This window comes from Neomonachus schauinslandi, chromosome 10 (genome assembly GCF_002201575.2).
Source record: "Neomonachus schauinslandi chromosome 10, ASM220157v2, whole genome shotgun sequence".
NCBI lineage: Eukaryota > Metazoa > Chordata > Mammalia > Carnivora > Phocidae > Neomonachus > Neomonachus schauinslandi.
Window position 1 is genome coordinate 52,991,160 of NC_058412.1, and position 24,835 is coordinate 53,015,994.

General features: G+C 45.7%; 1 protein-coding gene across 3 annotated transcripts in view; it reads right to left on the reverse strand.

Annotated features, from left to right (window-relative positions):
* The window catches only part of ARHGAP25 (Rho GTPase activating protein 25), an 86,477-nt gene that overhangs the window by 49,111 nt on the left and 12,531 nt on the right, over window positions 1-24,835 (reverse strand). The window contains exon 1 of one of the 3 annotated variants that reach the window (XM_044918573.1): window positions 12,060-12,068. The exons of the other annotated variants lie outside the window; for them this stretch is intronic. The gene's annotated coding sequence lies outside the window, so the exon portion shown is untranslated. Of the gene's footprint in view, window positions 1-12,059; window positions 12,069-24,835 lie in introns of those variants that run through there. 3 annotated transcript variants of the gene reach the window in all.

Below are 24,835 nucleotides of genomic sequence, written 5' to 3' on the forward strand. Positions count from 1 at the left end.
GTAGTAAACAGTAATTTGACATTTTGATGACAAGTTGGCAGCATGCTTGCAAAGGGTTTGCTTTATATCAGTGTGTCCTGACACCCCAGTTAAGAATTTTATCTTAGATCTTGCTCCTCAGTTAACTACTGTCTTCATGATCTTCCACCTGTAGTTCAAACAACAACCACACTGAGGCTAGTCACGTACTCTAAGGCTGTGTACATGATCTAAAGGAATGATAGGAGGGTCTTGGCCAGAATAAAATGGGAGGAAGGAATTTGAAGAACTGTGTACAGCTCTGTGTCTCTCTAGATCAGAGACCGTAACTTGTGAAGACTCCTATCTGTCCTAGAAAAGGGCAGATAATAGACAGAGATGAAAAAGAATGTTCGTACCCACAACCTTTAGAGAAAATGGAGGAGTGAGGCATTCTGGCAAATTCAGGGGTGTTCTCCTTCACCTCAATAGCCTCAGCATAGCCCAGCCATTCTCCTAAAGTAGCATTAGTATGACCATTCTCCTGAAGTAGCATCAGACTAGGGAGGGAGGGCTGCCCTCCAAACAGGGCCATAATGAGGAAGCTTCACTTGGCTTCTGGGGTGATGCCACCAAATGAAGCCAGCCCAGAAAAGGATAGAAACAAGCAGATGCCACACAATGGTTATGAGGACTCAGGCCTCCTGAGCCACCCCCAGAGACCCAAAGAAATTGCTAGAACCATGATGGGAGAAACTAAAGGGGGATGGGGGAAACAGACACCAAAAAGACACTGTAGATTGAAGAGAATTAACTCAGCATGGAACTTGGTTGCTGGAATATTATTCTTTGGTTAATTCTGTGCAATTTTTATGCTCTGTTGTGGCAAAAACGATGACAAAAACAAATACACAGAAACAAAACCTCCTCTAGAAACATCTGTGCTCTACAGAACGGCCTAGCAAAGGCAAGAGGAGGTATGAGGATCTTATGTCCTCGGACCTGGCCAAGAGGGACTTGGATACCCTTAGGACTGGTAGGCAACCACCTTGTCTGTCTGCATACGGTCAAGGCCTTGACTAACCATCTTTTACATTCCAGAAATGATACCATTCATCCAGACATCCACCCAGTGCTTCTTGAGTGCCTGTTATCATCCTCATTGTGGGTGGTATGACTATACACACTGTGTCATGCTTACAAGTTGGAATGTGGATAGCCCAGTACAAGCCTCCACACTGCTGGAATTAGCCCCAAACACTGGGGAGGTGACAGCTGGGCCCCCAGTGAGCCAGTGACTAAGCAGGGGAGCTTTCTGTCCCACATCAGAACCATCTCCCACCTTGGCCTTCAGCATTGCTCATCAATCAGACCTATCCTGAGATGATTCAAATATCAGGGAAGGAAGCCTGGTGGGCTTTGAGTCTGACTTGTTTTTGGCTAAGTTTCCTTGTTAATTCTTTTGAACAGTCTCTCTTCTTTGTGGGTGTGACTTGTTCCCAGATAAAGTAAACAAAGAAATCTGTTACTATTAATGGAGCTGTTTCTCATAAAGAAAATAATAACTGTGATAAGCTTCACTTGTGAGCCAGTCACTGCACACTGAGTGCACGCTCCCAGCCCTGTGGGAAGGAGATCTGAGCCAGGCTGTGGGTTGGAGAGGGGGCTGCAGGCAGACCAGGCAAGGCAGGAAGTCAGAAAGCAGTTGCTAAGCGTTTACAGAACCCTCTGGGGAAGTGGGAAGTGAGCGCCTCAGTAAAGTCAGAAACCCACCCTGACTTTAGTAGAGAGAGAAAGAAGAAGCCCCTCTGACTGTGTTGTCCAAAACAGTAGCCACTTGCTGTTTGTGGCTATGTACATGTAAATGAATTAAAATGTATTAACTTTAGTTCCTCAATCACACCAGCTACATTTCAAGTGCTCAGTAGCCCCGGGTGGCTCTTGGCTACAGGATTGGACAACACAGAGAACATTTCCATCAGCACAGAAAGTTCTATTGGTCAGCACTTCCTGGAATTGGAGTGTTACCGTTACTAAGCATGAGACAAAAATGGGTTATAAATGGTGGGGCAGCATTTCATCAAATAGGAAACCAAGCTAGAGATCCCTGAGAAGAAGTGGCTTCAGGTGGCAGTGCGAGAAGCTCAGCCTTGATCTGAGAGGTTATATGGAACCACTACATGTACCTTGGCAAGGGAGGCCCGGGAGAAAATATAGACGAAAATATAGACGAAATGTGTATGCTGAGTTTTAGTCTGCAGTCTGGGAGGGCACCAGAAAGAAAAGAAGACAAATGGAAGAAGTGCCACATGCCCAGAGGAAGCCCAGAAACTTCTGTTTCTGTAGTAGAAGTTAGCTACTCTCTGCCCCAAGTTGGAGCAAGAGAAAATTCAAGATAGAAGTATAAACAGAGAAGTCAGCTTGGGAAGCATTATCACTTCCTTTCTTCATCTTCCCATCTTCTGACCCCTAACCCCCAAAATAATCAATCACAAAATCTTCTAGGGTCTACTTTTGAGATATTTCTTCTATCTGCTCTCAGCTACACTTCAGTTTAGATTCTATTTTAGATGGTCAAATGTACGGGTGAGATGCTAATGGTTCATCCAAAGCTGGGTATTTTCTCAATATGTTCAAACAACTGTGCATTAGTCTGGGAACCATGTCAAATGGCTTTGAAAAGGGAGTAGATAATACATGCTTCACCCCCAGAAACCTGAGCTGCAGACCTGTCTGTCCAACTGCCTACATGTACTTTGATGGGAATCTCAAGGTCACCATGTTGCTAGTGACAGTGCCACCTTACCCTGCCCCCTCCACCATTCCCTTCACCTTACGCCCACAAACACACACCCAAACCTGTTTTACCTCCACAGATCTCCGTGATGGGCTGTGAGGGATGTCTTCCCAGCCAACCAAGCAAACCAGAAAGCTGCCCCATTCCACAGTCACCACAATCAACAACTCTCTCTCAGATCCAGCCTTCCTCTCTACCCACCCACCTCCCTGCTTTTGTGGGCCCTTCTGTTCTCCCCCTGGATTTCCACAATAGCTCCCTTATGTGTCTCTTCTAAGCAGTCTCACCTCCAGTTCATTGGTGACATTGTCTATGACATGGTCCTTCTAAAACACAAATCTGATCATGTTACTTGCCTAAAGCCTCCGATGATCCTCCAGCACCTTCATCATTAAAAGATACAGGCTAAACTCCCTACCAGGAGTTCAGAGTCCTGTGGTTTTCCTCCTGCATTTCCCGCTCCTTCTCCTCATGCATACTGCCTTTCCTTCTTGACAACATGCTATTCTCTCTGCTGGAATATTCTACCCCCCCCACCCCCAATTTGACCTCTTGGAAAGCTCTTGTTCATCCTTCAATACTTACTTCAGCCCACATCTCCCATGAGAAGACTTCCTAGCTCAGCCGGACTCAGTCACTCCCTGGGCTCTGTTCGCTTTTAACTGGGAACACTTCCATCAGAGCACTTCTCATCCTGCCTAGTCCTCTCTCTTACTCTGTCTTCCCTCTCCACATATGCTCTAAAGAGTTAAAGGGGCTCTGCCTTTGGCCTTGCTCATCCTTGTATCCCCAGCAGCTAACACAGTGCCTGAAAGAGAGGGCAGGGTAAAGTAGCAGAGGGCACAGGCTTCTACATATGTAGCGTTGGGTGAGTCATATTCTATCTCTGAGGCTCGGTTTCCTCCCCCGTGAAGTTGTGATAATGTTACGTACCTTGTGGGTGGCTAGTCTATAAGAATGAATAATGATAAGTGGAGAGGCCCAAGCCACTGTCTTCTTCTTAGAACACGGGCATTAAATGGAGGCTATTATTATTAAAATGGACTCGATTTTATGTTAAATGAGAGAAAAGACAGAAGAGATGAAAGAGAGAAGGGATGAAAGAAGGGAGAGAGAGGGAGAAAAGGAAAAAGAGAAGACTAGCTGGGCATTGTACAACATTCCAGGTGCAAATCCAGAGGCCTAGTTTGGATGGTGGCAGTGGAGAAGGACAGAATAGGGGAGGCGGTTGTGAGGGGAACCGCCAGACAAGGAGGAGTGGGAGGCGAAGACTCGTGTGAGGCTTGGGGTGACCTCAGGTAAGGCAGCCTGCTCCATCTGTTCGTTTGCCGTACCCTGGCCGAGCACACAGTGTGTACCAGGAACCGTGTCAGGTTCTGGGATATAAGATCAACTAGATGCAACCCTGTCCTCAAATAGCTCATGGGTCTGGGAGACCTGTTCGTAGAGGCAGGGAAGGAGGTCAGAGGACAAAGTGGGTTTAAACAGGCAGGGGAATCCCGTTCTGGGCCTGGTTAGATGTAAAGCTGGACCAAGAGCTGTGGACTTCGCCCGAGCCCTGGTGTTGACAGGTAAGGCCTGGGGATTAAGAAAGAGATCAGAGGGAAAGGTGCAAGCGAAAGCCAGGAGATAAGAGTGACGTGAAAATCTCAGATCTGAAAAGTAACACAACAGATGTTCAGAAACCAAAGAAAAGCCTGGGCGCACAGGACACCAGCACAGAGGGAAGCATTTTTAACTTGAGGCTATGGAGATAAACTTAGATGTGAGATGGAAGACATTATTACCATTTTTCTTGGGACCTTAAAGAGAGCTTGCAGTAGGTCTAAATATGGGGGAAAGGAAGTGTAGCAAGAAAATCCATTATCACCAAGAGTTTGGGGGTGGAGCAGGGCTACCTAGAAGGGCAAAATCAGAGGAGAGAGGCTGTCATCCTGTGCCAAGCAAAGATCCAGGGCCAGTTCAGGCCCATTTCACATGCCTGGGCCGGGAGCTGTCCTTGGGGAGCACATTGGGCCTTTGAGTGGAGAAATAGGTTTCCTCTGCCTCTGGATGGATGGATGCAGCCACACACCAGGGTAATAACTTGAAGAGAGGAGCACCAGTGGGTTTCAGCACTACTCACCCTTTCTGCCAAGACCCTTGTACAGTGCACACTTCTACAACCTTCCATGTTCTGCAAGAGGTCACTTAAGGATATAAAGCACCATTCAAAAGCAAGATGTTCTTTTTAAAGGAGTATTTGAGTCTCTGATCTCAGTTTTCTCTCTCAGAAAGGTCTACCTGACTCCAAAGGTGGGCTGAAAGCCCCATGGCCTCAGGGATAAACATCTTTGTGCTTTTATTGCATGGTTGCAGGTGATAAGTTGCTAGAGCTATAAAGAGGTTCTTGAGAGCAAGAAGGACCATGTCTTATTCATTTTAGTATCCTGAGCAGCCTCATAGTGTCTGGCTCAGAAAAGGTAACTGGGAGGAATGAAGAAAGGAGAGAGGTGTATATGTGCATGTGTGCCTGAGCGTGTGTGTGTGTGTGTGTGTGTGTGCGTGCTATGGAGAGAAAACAATGTTGAATAATGTTCTGATAAAAGATTGATAACATGGATTTTTAACCAAAAAAAACTAGTCTTTCTCTCTTATTTCCTTTATTAACCAATCAGGAAAATTAATTGGACATTTCTTATGTGCAGGGCATTGTGCTGGGTAATGGGCAAGGTTTAAAAAATAGAGGAAACCTTCTAGATTGGTGAACTTGAGACTGTGGGGTTTCAAGTCCTTATTGTGCACCCCGGCATACAAAATGCATTCCACTGTTTCCCATGGCTGCCCCAACCCCAGTCTTATTTCTTGATGACCTCAGCCCTGTCATACTCTCCTTGTATAAACTAGGGGGATTCATAATCAGTTGTGAATCACATGTGACAAAAGACAGTGACAAAAGACAGTGTTAAAGGAGAGATGAGCATCTAGTTGAGGCCTTCTTTCTGGTAAAATCAGAATAAGAAAAGAGTAGCACTGATGAACAAAATGGAATGGAGGCTCAACCATCAAAAAGTAGGGTCCCAGGGTCAGGGAGTTCAACCAATTTCTTCACCAATCTAAACACACCTCCTAGAAGAGCATCTGGCCAATTGAAGTTTCCTAATAAATATTTGTTAAGTGAATAAAATCAACATTTTAGAATGAAATGCAACCTTCTATCAGGTATTGCATATATGCAACAAATATTGGCCAGTTTACCTATTCATGGGATTTCTAGATGTGTTCACATGTGCCCACTCAAGCAGAGTGGCCAATAGAAGATATAACCCCTGATCTAATAAAGATGCCCATCAATAGTGATATATTTACTGAATATTTATCATGTGCCAGCCACAGTGCAAACACTTTATAAATCTAGTTTCATTTAAATCTCACAGGAACTCTTTATGGGAAGCACCATATCTGTCTTACAGACAAGGTCATCTCCGTCTTACAGACAAAGAACTGAAGCTCACAGAAGTGAAATGATTTGCCCCAGTTTTACTGCTAGAAATCTGATTTCAAAGCCCAATACCCCTTCTAGGCTACAGTACCCCCAGAGAAGCATGTATTCTAGGGTTAAAGAGAGGCACCTAAGCTGGGAATCAATGTGTAATACAGTTGCCAGGGTCAGATGGTAAGTGGGAAGTGAAGAAGAGAAGGTACTCCCCTTCCTCGGGGCAAGGGACCAAAGCCACTATTCCCAACCCATCACGGGAGACACCTGCTTCAGCCTCTACCCATTTTGCCTCCATATTATGCATAAACAATGTTGTGCTACTTTTCCTATCCACAGTAGGTTCTGTAAGCCTCAATAGGTCTTGAAAAAAAACAGTGACAAAAAATGGTGCTGAAACCTCCAGCCCATCCCTGAGGCTATGCTGACACGCTGATAGGGAAATGGACATAATAGGTAGTCCTGTCATGTCTTACCAGTGCTTTGCCCAAGCTCATTAAAAGAGACCTAAGGATTCTGACCAAAGCCCAATGTGGCCGAGGTGTGGGAGGGAGGAGCTAACCCAGGCCAGCCCAGCACTCAGGCCCACACCACAGCCTGTGGCTGGCGGCCCACCGAGGCTGAGGATGGGGCAGCTGGGGAGCCGGGCAAATCCCTGATTAACAGGGATCTTATAGCCTTCCCTATTCCCAGCATGCACACACACACACACACACACACACGCAGACGAACACAGACCTGCCTATCCAGTTGCCAGACTGTGGGAACATGCCCCCCCACCCAGAAGAAAGTTAGGTCTTCTAACTTCAGAACCTCCAGGCTCACTTTCTTTATTCCTTTTCTCTTTTCCCTCTCCAAGGCAAACTGCTCTCCATTTTTTTTTTTAATGGTGGTTGTTTTATTTTTTTTCAAGATTTTATTTATTTATTTGACAGAGAGAGCGAGCGAGCACAAGCAGGGGGAGCGGCAGACAGAGGGAGAGGGAGAAGCAGGCTCCCCGCTGAGCAGGGAGTCTGATGCGGGGCTCGATCCCAGGACCCTGGGATCAAGACCTGAGCCTAAGGCAGACACTCAACCAACTGAGTCACCCAGGCGCCCCAAATTGCTCTCCATTTTAAAGCACCCACTATTCAGGGACGTGGGGAACTTTTAAAATCTTTTCACTTTCAAAACCTGGCATTTAAACTTTAGGAAAAATGTATCCTGTGATTACTCTCCTGGATTTTTCTTTGAATTCTAAGTTTCATTTCTAATTTTAGTATGAAAATCCTTGCCACCTGCAAAAAACAACAAGCCAAGACTGAGGGCAGCCAAGGGGATTGCTCTGTGCACCTGAAGTTAAATCACATGGGCTTCCCCAGGACACTCACCCATGGGACAAATTTACATAACCTCATTCAAAGAGCTGTCTAAAAGTCGTCCTCTGAACGCCTGCCTCCATACCCAGGAACTGAGCAGGTTGCATTTTCCCATATTGTATGGGCTATAGAAATGCCCTTCGTTGTTTGACAAGTAAACATTTCGGCCTAGAAAACAAATTCTGTTTTGGAAAGACACTTAGCCCAGATCGCTGTCTTTTGCAGGAAGAGGTTAAAAATGTGGTCTCAGTAGCAATATAAAGGAGAGAGAGAGAGTGAGACAAGAACTGGGTGGGGGTGTCAGAGAGGGAGAGAGAGAGAGAAGGGGGCGGAGACAGGGCAAGGGAGGGAGAGAATCGGCTTCCTGTTTCTTGGGCTTGCAAGGTCTTCTGCGCTTACAAATTCCCTCGGTCAAGGGCGCCTTTCCAGGGCCACCCCTCTGGTGTCCACATTTTGGAGCTTGTGCGTTTCTTAGGAATTTAGAGCACAGTTGCCTCTTGTGGGTGTGTGTCTCCATTAGTTGCAACACTTCAAGGGCCCCCCTCCTTCTATCTTTGCATAACAGGAAGCCAAGTGTAATAACAAGAAGCTTGCAGAATTGTGAATGCTTCCTACTCAACACTGCCTGGGCTGCCTCTTCCTCAGCACAAGGTGAAGTGGAGATTTGGCAATCGGGTGGTAAATGTAGCTTGTGTTGACAGTGTGGCTGTTCGTGGATGGATGCTAATTGCCTTCCCAGACATCAGCACAAGGAAAGACTTTGCATCATGTAGGACCGTGGGACAGCACAGGAGGCTCTGCTTGGTGCTCACGTGCTGTGCTGAAGCAAGAAGGGCCTTGGGAGAAGTAGTTCCCCTTCCATTGTCACTGCTAGTCATTTTTTCTAGTTAAGAGGTTTTGCTTAGTCACTGGCATTCATAAATAAATAATGCATTCGAATGCTTGACGTATTTGCATTTTATAAGCCCGGATGAATTCTGGGGTCCCTCCCGGTGCTTCCCAGCAGCGATCCAGCAGGGGCAATGCTCAAGACAGGCCCCCGTGACCAAGCACAAGGCTACCCATCCCACAGATGTCACTCCATTCTGTTCCTACAGCCCCCCCCCGGTCTTCGGGACTAGTGATTTTTAACCCTACAATCCTACTAAGAATGTGAACAACGAGCAATTCTTGCAGTGGGATGGGCCTGGCATACAAGTCATGATATATTTCTCTTATTCTACAACCTGATAAAAAGATTCTATTAAAAATTGAGGCGATTAGATTAAGGGTAGAGGAGAGATGGTACCAATAAATTATTAATGAGTTTTGCTGGGTGTGATCAGTCAGTGTGGTTAGTAAGCAAAATGTCCATGTTTTAGAGATGCATAATTAAGGATGAGGAATAAAAGTCCATAGCATCAGAGATTTGCTTTAAAATGTCTCAGCAAAGAAAAGAAAAAAAGAAAAAAAAAGGGATGGCTAAAGCAAATGCGACAGAATCTCAATATCTATTTAATATCAGTAATGGATATACATGGGGGTTCATTATACTTACCCTCTATATTGGTGTTTGAAACGTGCATTTAATAAAAAATCTTCTTCAAGATTCTAATAAGTGTTTAAAAATACCTTCTATTAGGCTTATTTTTTTTTCACACATCAACTATTGCCCTGAACTTCAACTTGCTCATTTTCCCAGGCCTGCATTTCCAGACCTGTTAGTTATTCCTCTGAGCACAGCAGAATGATCCTACACAGATGTCCTACCACACACGGACACATTCTTCCCGGACAGATCCTGCCCCTCCGTCCCCCTGGGCTGTCACTTTATCACTTAATGAAGGCGAAGAACTGAGGGACTCCCGATGCTCCCAGTTATGGATAGTATTTCCTGTAAAGTCAACTCTTACCCAAACCGTTAGTGGTGGTGATGGTGTGTGTATGTGCATTCGTACACGTGGATATGTACCCGTGTGTGTGTGTGTGCGCACACGTGCACACACACACACACACTTCCCCAGCGTAGGGGAAAGAGGAATGGACAACCCCACCTTGAAAAACAGCTGTGGCAAGGAAGGCAAGGAGGCTCCGTCTTGGATGACAATTCCGTCTAACTGGGGGGACTGTCTGGGACATCTGAGGCCTAGTACAGACTCAATGGGAAAAATGGAGTGACTGATTATCGGTGTTTGCAATGTCAGAAGTTAGAGAAAGTGATAGTCCATAGGCTTCCCCTGCAGCCTGGTAGATGGCCCAGTCGATCTTCGCTCCCCCGGCCCTGTGGTAGAGAGGTAGGCAGCATAGTGTAGTGGGAGGTGTATCTGATTGGGCTTCATGAGACCCGGGTTCAAGGTCTAGCTCAGACACAAACCAGCGGTATAATTCTCTGCGCCTTTCTGAGCCTTCATTTCCTCATTTATAAAATCAAGATGAAAATAAACCATCTTGAATGCAATTCCAACTCTAAATTTTTTCTGACTAACCTACAAAGCATCTTTCAGCTGCTTAATTTGTGTTGTAACCCTATTTTAGGTGCGACAGGTCTAAATTTGTCAACTCAGGCAGGACTCCAGTTTTATATCAAGAACATGGGCCTCTAGCAATGCATTTATTTAACTAACTAAGAAAAAATGGATTTGGCAAAAGACATATTCTGGGCAGTTTTAATTAAACACAGATGGTTTGGCATACCCCTGGGTAGAGTATTTGTGAATTTCAGTATTAGGCCACAGAAGGTCCCCTGAGGAGTCCCAGTGATGATACAGGGTGGGGAGTACAAAGACAAAAGCCACAGTGACTATTACTCAAGGGTTGACAAAGCAACAGGCTGTGTGGTCCATCTCTTCTGGAGCAATATCTTAGCTCCCAAATATTATGGACCCGTCATCTCCTGTGTATCTCTCTCTGACTCTAAACCAGACCTTCTACATCAAAAACTGCAAACACATCCATGCTCTTTCAACTAAAGAAACCTTCTAGTAGTTTAGTTAATGAGATAATAATGTTTGTCTATTGGGTTTATTTATAAGGATACTCACTACAGTACTATTGTTTAAAAAATGTAAACCACTAAATGTCCAAAAACATGGAATCGGTTGAATGAAGTATGGGATGCCTATAAAGTAAAATACTATGTAGACTTAAAGATGATGCTTTATTGGATTAGAATGACATGGAAAATGTTGAGTTTATGTAGTTGGGTTAAAAATTACTTATTCCAAAAGAGTACATACAAGGGAACTCAATTTGTTAAAAAAAAAAATACGCATTCATACCCATATACGCACAGTATACCATTGGAAAATCGTAAATACAAATGTGGTATAACACAGATAAACATAATAGCAAGATTCACACCAGACTGGCATGAGGTTAAAGGTTATTTTCCTGAGAGGTGGGCATATGAGTAATCTTTATGTTTTCTCTTTGCTGTCATTTTTTTTTATATAAAAACAACAACAAAGATTATTTGTAACAGCTCTGTGTTAGCTTTCTCTTCAATGACCTTCAGGCTGAGTCTCCCAAAGCAAAGATTTTAAGACTAAAGTAAGTGAGTCAAGAAAGAGAAATCAGTAAGGAGAATCTGTCCCAATCTTAGAAAGAATTTACATAATCTAAACCAAAGGGAATTCCAGACGTTTTGAAAGAGAGCATTTCAGTAGCTAGCTATGTCATCAGGGGCACCTCACCCTGTCCTGCCTCATGGGATTATTTGCCAGCAGGATACAATATATAAATGGTCCTTTCTGAAATGTAAAGTGGGTATAGATTTGCTTTATTATTATTATTATTACTAACAAGAAGAATTTTTGCAGAGCTTAGGGGCTACATATATAAAATGAAGTGGTTTAACAAGATGCTTGCTAAGGTCCTCCTCGGCCCCCAAATTCTTCTATTCTCTGGATATCAAATATGCTTCACAAATGTTATGGACTCTTTGAGTCTCTCAGTTTCTACTAAGACCATAAGGTATGCAGAGTTTACAATTAGAGAGAAAGGCAGCAGGAATGAGGGATTCATTATCTGGGAAAGAACAAAAGAGAAAGCGCTCAGGGAAGGAGCGGCATCCGTAGAGCTTGAAGCTGCCCGCCGAGACATCATCGAAACCACAGAACCTGAACACGCACGGTCCTTGCGGCTACACAGAGGCAGTCCTTGGGGAGAGAGAAAGGGCAGTAGAAATGCCAGGAGCACAGGGGGATGCTCTGAGGGAGCTCAGGAAGGGAGAACCACCTAAAAGTTCAGGCGGTTTAACCTCATGGCGTAACAGACCCATATCCAAATTTCCATTGAAATGACAAAAAATTACTTTAGTAAGAATCTGGGGAAATGTGAAATGAAAGTAAAAGTAAAGAAGAATGCAGAGCGCCTGGGTGGCTCAGTTGGTTCAGCGACCTCCCAGGGTCCTGGGATCGAGCCGCTTGTGCTCTCTCTCCGTGTGTCAAATAAATAAATAAGATCGTTAAAAAAAAAAAAAAAAGAATGCTACCTGCGTGCTCTTTGGGGGGAGGAGGGTTTCTGTATGACGGAAGAAGGCAGGGCCGGCCAGCCTGCAATGCAGTATCAGCAGAGGAAGCACCGCTCACCCAGAGGGGAAGGTCCCAGGAAGAGTCTACACCAGCTCTGAAGAGCAGAACAGCAGTGCTGGAGATGGGGAACGACGGAGACCGCAAGAGCCACTTCTGCAAGTGCTCAAAGACCAGAAACCCGGCTGGGCCATGTCATCTCCAGCTTACCCCACGTGCTCAAAGTCTGGCCAGGAAAAATTGATGGCCCTGTCCTGCTGGCTCTCAAATGGGGTCACTGGACCAGTGAGAGCAGGGGATACTTTTCCAACTCCTCTGGGGCTACATAAAGAGAAAAAAAAAAGAAACTCTTCAGAAGGGGCGCTACTCCCTACACTGGATGCTTTTTAAAAAGCTACACGTAAGTTTACCCTAGTGCCCAGCATTTCCACTTCTAAGAATCAAGTCATGAGAAGTGAAAGCACCAACTTTCTTGGAAGCAAACGTTCCCCACAGCATTATTCTTCGTGGTCAAGCTGGAAACAATCCAGAGTCCATCAACTGGGCGATGGATAAACACAATAAACACAAGGTGGCCCATCCACGGAATGGAACATTACTCAAAGGCCAAAGGAATCAATGAAGCCCAGACACTTGCTCCAACATGGCGAACCTCAGAAACATCATGCACAGTGAAAGAGACGGAATGCACCAGATGGCATGTTCCAATTCCGTGTATGAGAATACCCAGAAATGGCAATGTCATGGAGACAGGGAGCAAATCATGGTTGTCAGGGGCTGAGATGAGGGCAGGGAACGGCTATGAATAGGCAGAAGGAAACTTTCTGGGGTGATAAAAAGTGTTTTAAAACGAGTTTGTGGTGATTGCTGCACAGCACTATAAATTTACCAAAAATCATTGAATTCTAAACTTACAATGACAAAAAATTTATGGCATTGTACCATAAAAACGTGTACATCAGTAAAGCTATAAAAGGAAAGATCAAGAACTGTATATATTTAGTTCACACACACACACACACACACACACACACACACACACAAGGAAGTACTGAAAGTCTCTGCACAGAAAAATAAGGAATCATGCCTAACTCTTTTTATAAAAATCGTTTTAAATCAACCATAAACTCCACAAAGTTAGAGAGTTGCCTGTTTTGTCACTCATGTATCCCAAGTGTCCAGAGTACCCCAGGAATGTAAAAATACTTCAATATTAGAAAAACTACTCTAATACTTTCATAATGGTTCATTACATCAATAGGTCCAGGAACTAAAAAGCCATATGTTTTCAAAAGATTGTGAACTCACACTTGATAAAGTTCAATACAGATTCATATGAGAAAATCAACTGTCAAGAACGGGAGAATATTTCTTAGGTGGTAAAGAATGCATATTCATACAGGGCACTGAGAGAATGCTCTGTGTTCCTGAAAAGTCAGCTACTGAAGACTGGAAGACTCATACATTGTTGGGAATCAGATCAAGTGTTTGCTGTTTGGGTTGTATGAGGACAAACAAAGTCGTGCAGGTGAGGCCCATCAAAGGCACAGAAAATGACACAGCCGAACATTTCCACGCTTCTACTGTGTCATATAGTTGAGGGCTGTCGAATGGGTGAAAATTTCCATTGCCGTGATATTGTGCAATGCTGGTAAAAAAAAAACGTTTTAGGGTTTGACAGAAGAAATCGTACTAAAATTCATGAAACACAATCAAACGGAAAAACATCAATGTCAAAATCTTGCTTAGAGCTATTGACTTGTGAGGAATGACTGTGATGTCACTTTTTTCTAAAATGATGTCCTTTACCAGCGTTTCTACCCATTTCAGGCTGTGCTTCACAGTACTCGAGAGAGGCCTTGCAGGAGGCAGAATTTCCCCTGTGATTCTGCCACTAACATCCTGCAGTTCTGTCTCCTCTTCAAAGCCGTCAAATGTTACCAGCTGTCTGAAAACAAAATGCTTTGTGGGGGGGGGGTTCCCCTTTCATCGCCCGAGGTCCTCACAAAAATGTTAGGATTTATTTTGTATGTATCTGTGAACAACCGTAGTGCATCTGTCTGACCCGAGCTTTCATGGTGGTCAGACATAGCCCTTTTCCCTGACAGGTCCCTTTGTGGTTGGCCCCACTTGACGGTTCTCACAGCCTCCATACCAAGTCTGTTGTTGCCCACAGAAGAACTAGAAGGACATCATTCTTTTTCCTTTATCCATTTGTTTGCTTTTAGCCACTTTGGTCACTGAAGGACAAACTAAGCTTCTGGTGCAGAAGCCAAAGAAGCAGGAAGCACCAATGGACAAACAGGAAGTGGAAGAAGGGGAACCATGAGTGGGTGACTCGGTGACTGACACCATGACATGCAGGATTTGCTCCCAATTCTCAGGCCCCCTGGCCTGGCGCATCTTATGGCATCAGAGACCTTTTCAAGATGAAAAATAACTTGTAATGTTTGGGTTGGGTTTGTTTTAAGGCAATAATTTCACTAAACTCAAGGTAGACACTACATGGAGATTCATTGAACATAGAATACATGTCTTCTAATAAACTGGCATGGGGCACATTTAGAAAAAAAGTGGTAAAGATTTTAATGTGGAATAAAAAAAATGGAAGAAAGGACTTCATGTGCTCAGGAATGAATCATACTTTTCCTCTTCTGTGCTTTAACTCCACCCTCCCCACCCCCTCCACTTTCCTGGCATTCCCTCACTGGAGCAACTGCAAAATGGCTGGCTTTGCATTGGACCCAAGTGGGAAGACACTGCCCCCAGACTTAAGAGCAGCCCCTGAAAACATCTGTTCCTTTGAACATATGGGAAGATGTTTCAAAAAAAAAAAGATAAGCATAGCTAACTAGCTGATTGAACATTAAAGTCCATTGATCTGTAGCATGACTTTGTTACACCAGGGATGGATGTATTTTGGAGGGGGGCGTTGGGGGTGGGAAATGAGTTTCCAGAATACCACTTCTGCTTGCATGATTTTGAGAAAAGGGATCCAGAATGACATTCTGGAGTGTTCGGCCATAAAAATAGCATAGACCATTCCAATCTTCCAGCACTTTCCCCTGCCTGATAAAAAAAAATCACTTTGGAAAATGTGACTTTTGTGATCTTTGGGAGGAAGCCTGGAAAGGGTGGGCTGAGGGTTCCGAGTGACACAGGAAATCTGTGTTTGTAATGCTTAAGTGTGTGGGTGTGTTCACGTGGGCAGTGCTGGAGAAGAAAAATGAAAGAAAACATTTGCAGACCTTTGCAGGCAGGAGCTGAATGAGAGACTCAAAGAGTCCATAACATTTGTGAAGCATATTTGATATCCACAGAAAATCCTGGATTGAGATTGTCAAAAACAACTCTTGACATCAAAAACACAATCTATACAAGAACAATCTGACATTGGACTTCATCAAAATTAAAATCTTTTTCCTGTGAAAGGCACTAAGAGAATGAAAAGCAAGCCACAGATTGGGAGAAAACATTTGCAGATCACATACCTGACAAAGGAGTTGTATCCAGAAGATACAAAGAACTCTCAAAACTCAACATTAAGAAAACAAACAAACCAATTTTTGAAGGGGGCAAAATATCTGGGTGGACACTTCACCAAATAAAAAGATGCTAAACATCCTTAGTCATTAGATAAACATAAAGTAACCACAATGAGATGCCACTACAAACATATTAGAATACCTAAAATAAAATTTTAAAGCAAGCTAACAATATCGCATACTGGTAAGGACGAGAAGCAACTAGAATCTTCATTCATGGCTAATGGGAACACAAAATGGTTCAGCTACTTCAGAAAACAATTTGGCAGTTTCCTACAAAGTTAAACATACATTTATCATATAACCCAGCAGTCCCACTACTTGAAATTTATCCAAGAGATATGAGATGTTATGTTCATGCCAAAATCCATAGGCACATATTTAAAACAGCTGATTCATAATCTCCAAAAACTAGAAGCAACCCTAAGATCTTTCAGTTGACAAATGGCCACATCCATACAATGGAATACTACTCAGCAATAAAAACAGTACTACTGAGACAAGCAGTAACATGAATGAATCTCCAATGCATTCTGTTGAGTACAAGAAATCAGACTCCAAAGGCTCCATACTGCATGATCCTATTTAGAAGACGTTTTGGAAAAAGCAAAACTATAGGGAGAGAGAACAGATGAGTGGTTGCCCAGGCCTAGGCTGGTGAAGAGGAGTTGACTAAGAAGAGACAGTAGGAGGACATTCTTTTCGATGATGGAACTCTTTTTATCCAGATTATGGTGGTTGTCACAGGTCTCCAGCCATTTGCCAAAACTCATATAATTGCCGACCACAATGAATAAATTTTACTAGATGTCAATTTCAAAATAATCCTTTTCATCTGCTCAAATTTATTGTGTGCTTGTTACCCAGAATTATTTGGCATTCTCACCTCCTTCTGACCTTCAAATTTTCCATAGCTAATGGGAGTTTTGAATGGAAAAAAACAGTTATTTCTACCATCCACAGTGGTTTGGGTGAGGTGAGTGGCCTCAGAAAACATGGGAATGTGGGGAAGATTAACACGTCAAGCTAAATCTCTCCAGATGGTAAGGGATCAGGTTCCCAGGGTTGGCGGTAGTGCCCTTCATTGAGCTTGTCTCTCTGATGGGCGCTAGGGAAGGTCATGACATGCCATCCCCAGCAACAAGTCCACACTCCTGTGAAGAAAGTCTGAACATGACCCTCATCCAGATTCTTCATTTTGGTGTCCCAAACAAATAAGGAAATAAGCCAGGGGTGTTTCCTTCCATATACATAATCTCCCATTTCTGGTGGTACTGGGTGTTTAGTGTGAGGGAGGGCACGATGGTAGGCAAGTTGACGGGGTTAGAGACCCTGCAAAGAAGTTCTCTTGTGGAAAACAGTAGGTAGTCCACTTGGTAGTATTCAGGAGACCTAATATCCAATCCTGGTTCTGCTGCTAACTTGCTGTGTTCAATTTGGGGCAGTTCACAGAATTTCTCCCATGTTTCCTCACTGTCTTAGTCAACAATTTTTTGACTATAAGAAACAGATTCTGAACCAAACTGGTTTAAGTCAGATAGATACATAGATAGATAGATCAATCCATAAGTGGTTTTCGAGTGGGGACAGTTTTACCCCCCAAGGGATATTTGGCAATGTCTAGAGATATCTTTGGTTGTCACAATGGGGAGGGGATATTGGCTAGGGATGCTGCTAAATACTCTGTGACGCACAGAACAGCCCCCACAACAAAGAATTGTCTGGCCCCAAATGGCAATAGTGCTGAGGTGGATATGAGTACAGGCACACACGTGCATATATAAATAAAGCACGTGTGTGCGTGTATATAGAATTTTTAAAGGATAACCTTATTTTGAAACAAAAACTTAAAGAAATTTCAGGAAAAAAATCATGCCTCAGGATGAGTAGAAATCAAGGTAGATTTTGTGAGTTTTGAGCTCTCAATAGAGCTCAAGGGCTTCCTCTTAGTGCCCGGTGATTTGCAGGGCTCAGTACCAAATGCCCGTTCTCTGTGAGCCTCAGACTGAGAGAAAACCAAACAGACGCAGCTTAAGTCAGCTGTTCATCCTGTTCCTGTCAGTTCTGTCCAAGGGGGCAGGGTTACAAAGGCCAAGCCTGTGCCACCCATGAAGACTGTGTTGGAAGCCTTCCAAGAGGGGGGAGCTGGGAAACAGCCCCCAGGAGGCCTATTATATTTATCAGGAAAGTGATAATAATGCCACCTAGCCTCCAGAAGCCTTCAGTTAAATAAATGACTGGGGGCCTCGGGTCACTTGGAAGAGGAAATGGCAGGTCTCTCCTTCAAATGGAATTTATAATTTTTCTTTTTAATTTCTGTTCTGTCTTGAAGAATAGTTTGCAATTTTTAAACTGCCACATAACGGATGTTTCCCAGTTTGCATCGCTGATTGCATGAGCTGTAATAAGTTCTGCATATTTATGGCTGTTCCAAGTTACACCTTAGAGCTGTCAGGATGTGGAGGGTAATTTTGCTACCTACCCTTTACGATAGAAGGACCAAGTGAGATATCAGAAAGTACAGTACATCCCTCCTCCGACACAATACGCGGGGTCTGAAAGTCAATCAACGGCTCCCCACGGTCACGTTATTCTGAAGCGAAGGAAATGGCCGCCAGGAACCGGCCCAGTTTCCCAGAGGCAGCTGCAGGGGTCTGGCGGCGCCCGCAGACCGTCCCAGCCCTGGCTGTGCGTGCTGCCCCCTGGTGCCCACGGCCAGCCTCGCTCTACAGGTCGACAGGCGGGATGGGGCTCTGCGGCGGACAAGGACCTGTGGTTCAGGAACAAGAAGCAATTCTAGGAATGTCCCCATTGTTGTCACCCTCCTATTGGCCCAGGCCAGGAAGACTGGGTCAGGAAAAGACTATGGACTGGGGAACCCATGTGATTTTTCCCAGCCAGCCTTATCTGTTTCTTCACATCTCTCTACACACAGCACCCAATAATTACTTTTGGGCAAGAGGGGCAGGGCAGAGGATGGGAGCCATGTGCCCGTCACATTATGCCTAATGATCGCAGAGCTCCTTACTGAGATGTTTTCCTGTGCTTGGAAACATAAAGCAGTGGTTTTAGTCTTTATAAGATCGCAGATCCCATTGAAAATCTGCATGTACACACACACACACACACACATTTTTTTTTACATACTGAAGCCAATCCAGGACACAAAGGGAAGGGCAGCAAATACAGGCCTGAGAAAGATGTTAGTTGGGTATTAAATGTATAATCATAAGCCGCTCTAGTCCCAAATACCTAGACCACACCTCTGAAGTCATTTGAAACAGAAAGGAAAAATGTCACGGGTAATTGAAGGATCTGAAGCCCCTTACTGTCTTCTAGAATGTGTCAAATGCCCATATGACTCTTGACCCATATTTATTCATGCTGTGTATCCTCCACCTTCACCCTTAACAACGGGTCCCCATTTACAGGTCTGAGTTTCTCCCGGCTTTCCCCATTCCCGGTGGTTTCTGTCCAGAGTCCCTGGCAGAGCAGGAGCTAGTCCCGAGGTGGGAATGGGAAGACTGGCTGGGATGAGGCCAGCACCCCAACTCACCCAGGTGGGTGTAAGTGAGTCCCACACCCTCTCTGGGCTCTGACTGAGGACAAGCATTCCTTAATCCCTTTGGGGCTAGAAGAGACACTGTGGACAGGTGAAAATCATGGAAAGAGAAGCGGCCTACAATTGCTGAGTCTGCAGTGTTCTTGCAAAAGCAAGTGCTCCCAGGACACTCCCTGGGCCGTGCATGCTTCGAGCAGGTGAAGCGCCTGCTGGCCCTGCCCTTCGGAAGCACTCGTAGCAGTAGACCCTAATCTTTGCTGCGTAGCTAGTCCCTTAGGAGCTTATAATAAATAGTCCCAAATACCTAGACCACACCTCTGCCACTTCAATCAGTACCTCTGGAGGGGAACCTAGGCAGCAAAATTTGTTAAGACCTCCCCGGGCAATTCCGACTAGCATCCATGTCTGCTGAGCGGTGATTTAGGGGAGGTGAAGGGGAGCTTCCACCCCTGAGCTGGATACCACATGCACGTGGTTTCCGTGAGCTGTGGGGCGATTGCTGTGATCCTGGAACTAGGGACACATGCAGGCACTGGGGAGCTCACAGGGAACGAGTTAAAGATGGTGAAAACCAGAGGCTGGACAGTGCTTAGGAGGTTTGCAGTGTCATCTGGGCCTGAAATGGAGAGAAGACAAGTGGGCAGATCTGCAATACGGGCAGGAAGCAGAGCCAATAGACTGATAGGCACAACTTGGAGGGGCAAGAGGCCCTGAGCTCAAGGGTGGACTCAAAGATGACCCAGTTTCCAGATTACAAAGTGGAAGACCGTCAACTCTATAATTTGCAGGGTCCAGTGCAGAATGAAAATGTATGGCCCCTTGTTCAAAAATGACTGACTTTTGGGGTACCTGGGCGGCCCAGTTGGTTAAGCGTCTGACTCTTGATTTTGGCTCAGGTCATGATCTCAGGGTCGTGAGATCAAGCTCCACGTCGGGTTCCTCGCTCAGCAGGGAGTCTGCTTGGGGATTCTCTCTCTCCCTCTCCCTCTGCCCCCTTCCCCCTCTCACTCGCGCTCCGTCTCTCAAATAAGTACATATTTTTTAAAAATACTGACTTTTCAAGACGGCAAGAGCAGAGCACTAAAGCACACTCAGGACTCTGTGAGCACGGGGCCGTGCGTAACAGCACAGTTCACGTGTCCACACAGCCATCCCTGGGGAGGGCATCCTGGCCACTTGTAGAGCAGGGAGGGTGGAGCAGGGGGTGCGTGGAGAGAGACGACTAGAATGGAAGACCCCTGGACTGATGTTCTGCTCCTTGGAAGGAGCCACTGAAGTGCTAGCTGGGGGTATTACAGGAGACTAGGACCTCTCTCTTACTCTCTGGCTTCCCACCTTTCCTCCTCTCCCTTGCTCGTCCTCGCTCCTTAGCTCAGCCATCCACTGTACTATCTGACTGTATGACAGCACAGATATATAACTTTAATATTTGCATTTCCTGGGCGCCTGGGTGGCTCAGTTGGTTAAGCGACTGCCTTCAGCTCAGGTCATGATCCCAGGGTCCTGGGATCGAGTCCCGCATCGGGCTCCCTGCTCTGCGGGGAGCCTGCTTCTCCTTCTCCCTCTCCCACTCCCCCTGCTTGTGTTCCCTCTCTCGCTGTGTCTCTCTCTGTGAAATAAATAAATAAAATCTTAAAAAAAAAAAAAAAAAATATTTGCATTTCCTGAGTGAAGCTGCTTTGCGCCTGAGTTAGGAGCTCCCTGGATGCTAAAGAGGAGAACTGGTGTCCAGTTAAAGAGAAGAGGGAAGGAAGCAGGCTGGTGAACATGGCTCCCAGCCCCCTGAGTCTGAGGTGAAGGAATTCGTTGGCCACACTTCAGTCTCAGTCATCAAGAAGATTGACTATAGGGGCAAGAAGTATCCCTTGTGACTCTACTCGGCAATGTGAGCCCTGTGATCTCTCTCGAGAATAGGCAAATGCTCTGTCATCCACATGCTGTCCTAATTAGCTTCAGGAACCAAAAGTTCTACCTCTTTCTCCACAAGAAAGTCAGAACTGCCTCTCTGACTTTTTTCATTTCGCTGGGATGGAAGAAAGCCAGCGGGCCACAGGCCAGTCCCCAGCTAGCCCACAAAAATCCCTTGATCAGCAGCTGTACGTCAGGCACTATCGTCGGCAGTGATAACGTCAAAGGGAACAAAACAGACGAAGCTCTGCCTTCGCGAAGCTTACAGTCTAGTGGCAGGTGGAGGCCACGGACACACAAACAAGTAAATACCATTTCAGCTATAAAAAGTGTTATGAAGAAAATAAAATCAGATATTGGGATAAAGACAGACTGGAGCAGGAAGACCATATTAGATGCTGTGGTCAGGAAAGAGCTCTTCAGAGAGCCGGTATCTGAAGTGAAACTGAATGGGGTGGAGGAAAGACGACGGGGAGACCCAGGGAAGCGTGTTTCAGAGAGAGCAGCAAGCAGGCCATGCAGTAGCCTTGAGCACCTGTGTTGAAGGAACTAGAAGGTGGGCTTGGTTGAAGGGCAGTGTGGGAAGAGCCAAGGTGTGGCAGATGGGTGGGGAGAGGGGGTGGGGTGCAGATCCCACAGGCAGGGATCCTCAGATTGAAGTTCATTCTACGTATACGGAAGTTTTCAAAAAAGACATGACATAACCTGATTTCTCTGTTGAAGGTATGGAGTCTGGCCGCAGGGCAGAGAGAAGATACGGGACAAGAGTGGAGGCAGGAAAGCTAGTTAGCAAATGATCGCAGTAGACTCAGCAAGACATGATGTGTTTCCAGTACCCGAGGCATAGGAATAATTAGATTGGGGGCCTTACTTGGTAATGAATCCAAAAGTTTTTCTTAGTGGATTAGATGCAAGGTAGGAGAGAGGAAGATGGATGGAAGAGGACTGTGGGTGTTGAATCTCTGCAATGTGGTGAATGGTGGAGGCTTTATTGAGGCAGGTGCACTGCATGGGGAGGGGCAGGGACAGAGAGACTTGTTGGGAGAGAGAAGCCCATGAGACCTCCAGGGGGGAGGTATTGGGCAGTCTAGAATCCCCCAGAGAGGTGGGGCTAGCATGAAACAGGGCAGAAGGAATGTAAAGCCACAGAAGGGATGAGGTCACCCAGTTAGTGAGGAGAGAGTCAGGACAAGGGAACTGAGCCTGGGACCAGGGCTGGCTTCTTCGTCATACAGGCTGTGCAGTCCTACTGGGCCCCACGCTCACGCCGTCCCTGCACTTGGTTTAATGCTCTGCCGTTGCCCTCTTGAAAGTCTTAATATTCGGCACAAGAGGTTCCACATTTTCATTTTGCTCCGGGCCCCTCAAATGCTGTGGCTGGTTCTGCCTGGGACACTTCAGAGTTAAGAGGTCAGGGGGAGTAGGAGATTCCATCACGAAGACCCAGAAAGAATGGCTAATGAGGCAAAGGGAAGCCAGGGAGTGTGCTGTCAAGGAAGCCTTGACATTATCTCCAGGAGAAAATGGCTGACCGAGTCAAAGCTTTCAGAGCAGCCAAGTGAGAAGAGAACAGAGTCCACCCTTGGCTCGCCAAGGTACAAATATTAGCGATTTTGATGACGACTTTCTTGGTGGAGTGGTGTGCACTGATGTTTAATTAGGTTACTGCAGAACAAGACGTGACCGGGTCCACCACCGAGAGCACAAATGGAGGCCCTATCCTGCAGTCCACGTCCCTTCTCTCGGCACCCAGCTCTGTTTCTCACAGTGAGGGGCCTCACACACGTGCCTGGGGGCACGTCAGCCCGGACACGCTAGCTGTGCTCTGGACCTCCCTGCAATCAACCACCCCGGGGTGGGGGGGTCCTAGGAAAACATTCGTGCGAGTCTGGAAACAGCTCTGGCCAATTGTGTAGGGAATTTTATGGTCCCACATGGTCTCGAAGCAAGCAGGGCATGTCCCCTTGGTCAGGCGCCTCACCCCAGGAAGGAGAACACAGCTGCAGCCGGACCAGAGCAGGGCCGGACCTCCAGATGGAGCCATGTGGCCCAGGTCTAAGGGTTAGTGCTGGAGGTGAAAGCACTGGGTGATAGGAAAAGGAGGGGGTTTTCACACAGCCACCCGTGTTTTTCTCTATGAAATATAAAAGTGAGGGTGAAGGCAGGAGGAGGAGGTAAAGCCTTGAAGAGAGAAAAAAAGGCTTTTGGGAAAAGGAAAGTAAATTTACGAGGTAGGCATGGTAGGCTTGTCTGGCTCTGTTGACTATCCAGCCGATATAATTGGTCACAAACTGAAGTCAATCCAGGCGGCTCAGTGGTCTGATTCTCCTCAGCCACATTCAGCTGTCTAGGTACAGGCACCCAGAAGGGGGGTCACTGGGCTTAAACAGGGTTCGGGGATATTCCCCGTGGGGATGACTGTGGGAGAGAAGCAAGGGGCTCACGGGCGTTTGTTCAGCGGTGAAAAAGTGGTAGAGCCAATGGAATGGTAGCTCATTGAGGTCAGAGAATGACTGACTGAAGTGGGTAAACTGGGCACCACAGCATGGGAAGCCTAAAAGTGAGCTTTCGGGGATGGTACAGTTGTAGGGGATGACACAGTTTAATTATGACTAGGAGCAGCTGAGCAGGGTGGAGAAAGTACTAGTGGGGATGGGGCCGTCAAAGGAGAGATACTACCAATAATAAAAACACCAGTTCGGTGCCAAGTGACGTGTACAAACATTATTTGATTCTTATAATAGGTCTATAAAGTGGGCAGGACTACTGCCCCCATTTTTCAGATGAAAAAACTGAGGCACAGGGAGATTAAAGCTACTTGCCCAAAGTCAAACAGGTGACCAAGGACTGAGCTGGACATCAAATCCAGCTTATTTCACTTCAAGGGCTGTGTTCTTAAAAACCTTCCCCCCCAAACCCCCAACTACACTCAGGTCTGGCTTCTTAGTTAACTCGAATTTGTTTGTGGGTTCTTTTTTTTTTCTCTTTCAAGAAACACGTTTTATGTGGAACCTCACTTTTTATCTGTAAAGACACAAAAGGGACTAAATTATCATTTGCTTTCATTATAACGCTGGGCATTTCAAGCCACTGAAGGATAAGATATAAAGACAACGCTGTGCTGCCCAGAGACTGGTTAAACCCAGGGCTTTCTGGAGAGTAACAATAGAAACAACCACGTTTAGGGGTAGAAATGCAACTACGCTGTCTGCGGGCGCCCCCTATGGACGGTCAATCAGAATAGCAGCCTGGGATCAGAAATTTGATTGGTCTCTTCTCGGAAGAGAATAGACTTGAATTACCAAGTGAAAACTTGCCCCTAGTAGATATTTAGGGGCTGTGGTTCAAGTGGGGCAAGGAAACTTTAGTTACAGAAACTTTTTAAATTTCACAATCGCGGGCGCCTGGGTGGCTCAGTCGGTTAAGCATCTGCGTTCGGCTCAGGTCATAATCCCAGGGTCCTGGGATCCAGTTCCGCATCAGGATCCCTGCTCAGTGGGGAGTTTGCTTCTCCCTCTGCCTGCCGCTCCCCCTCCCCCTGCCCATGCTCCCTCTCTCTCTCTAGCTCTCAAATAAATAAATAAAATCTTTAAAAAAAATAAATTTCACAATAGCAGTTACTTCACTTAGGAACTTCTGATTCTCTTTAGTGGGAGAGCCCTGCTTCCCTCTGAGTGTCTCCCCATTGAGACTGTGAGCTACTTGAGGTCAAGACCTTAGTCTT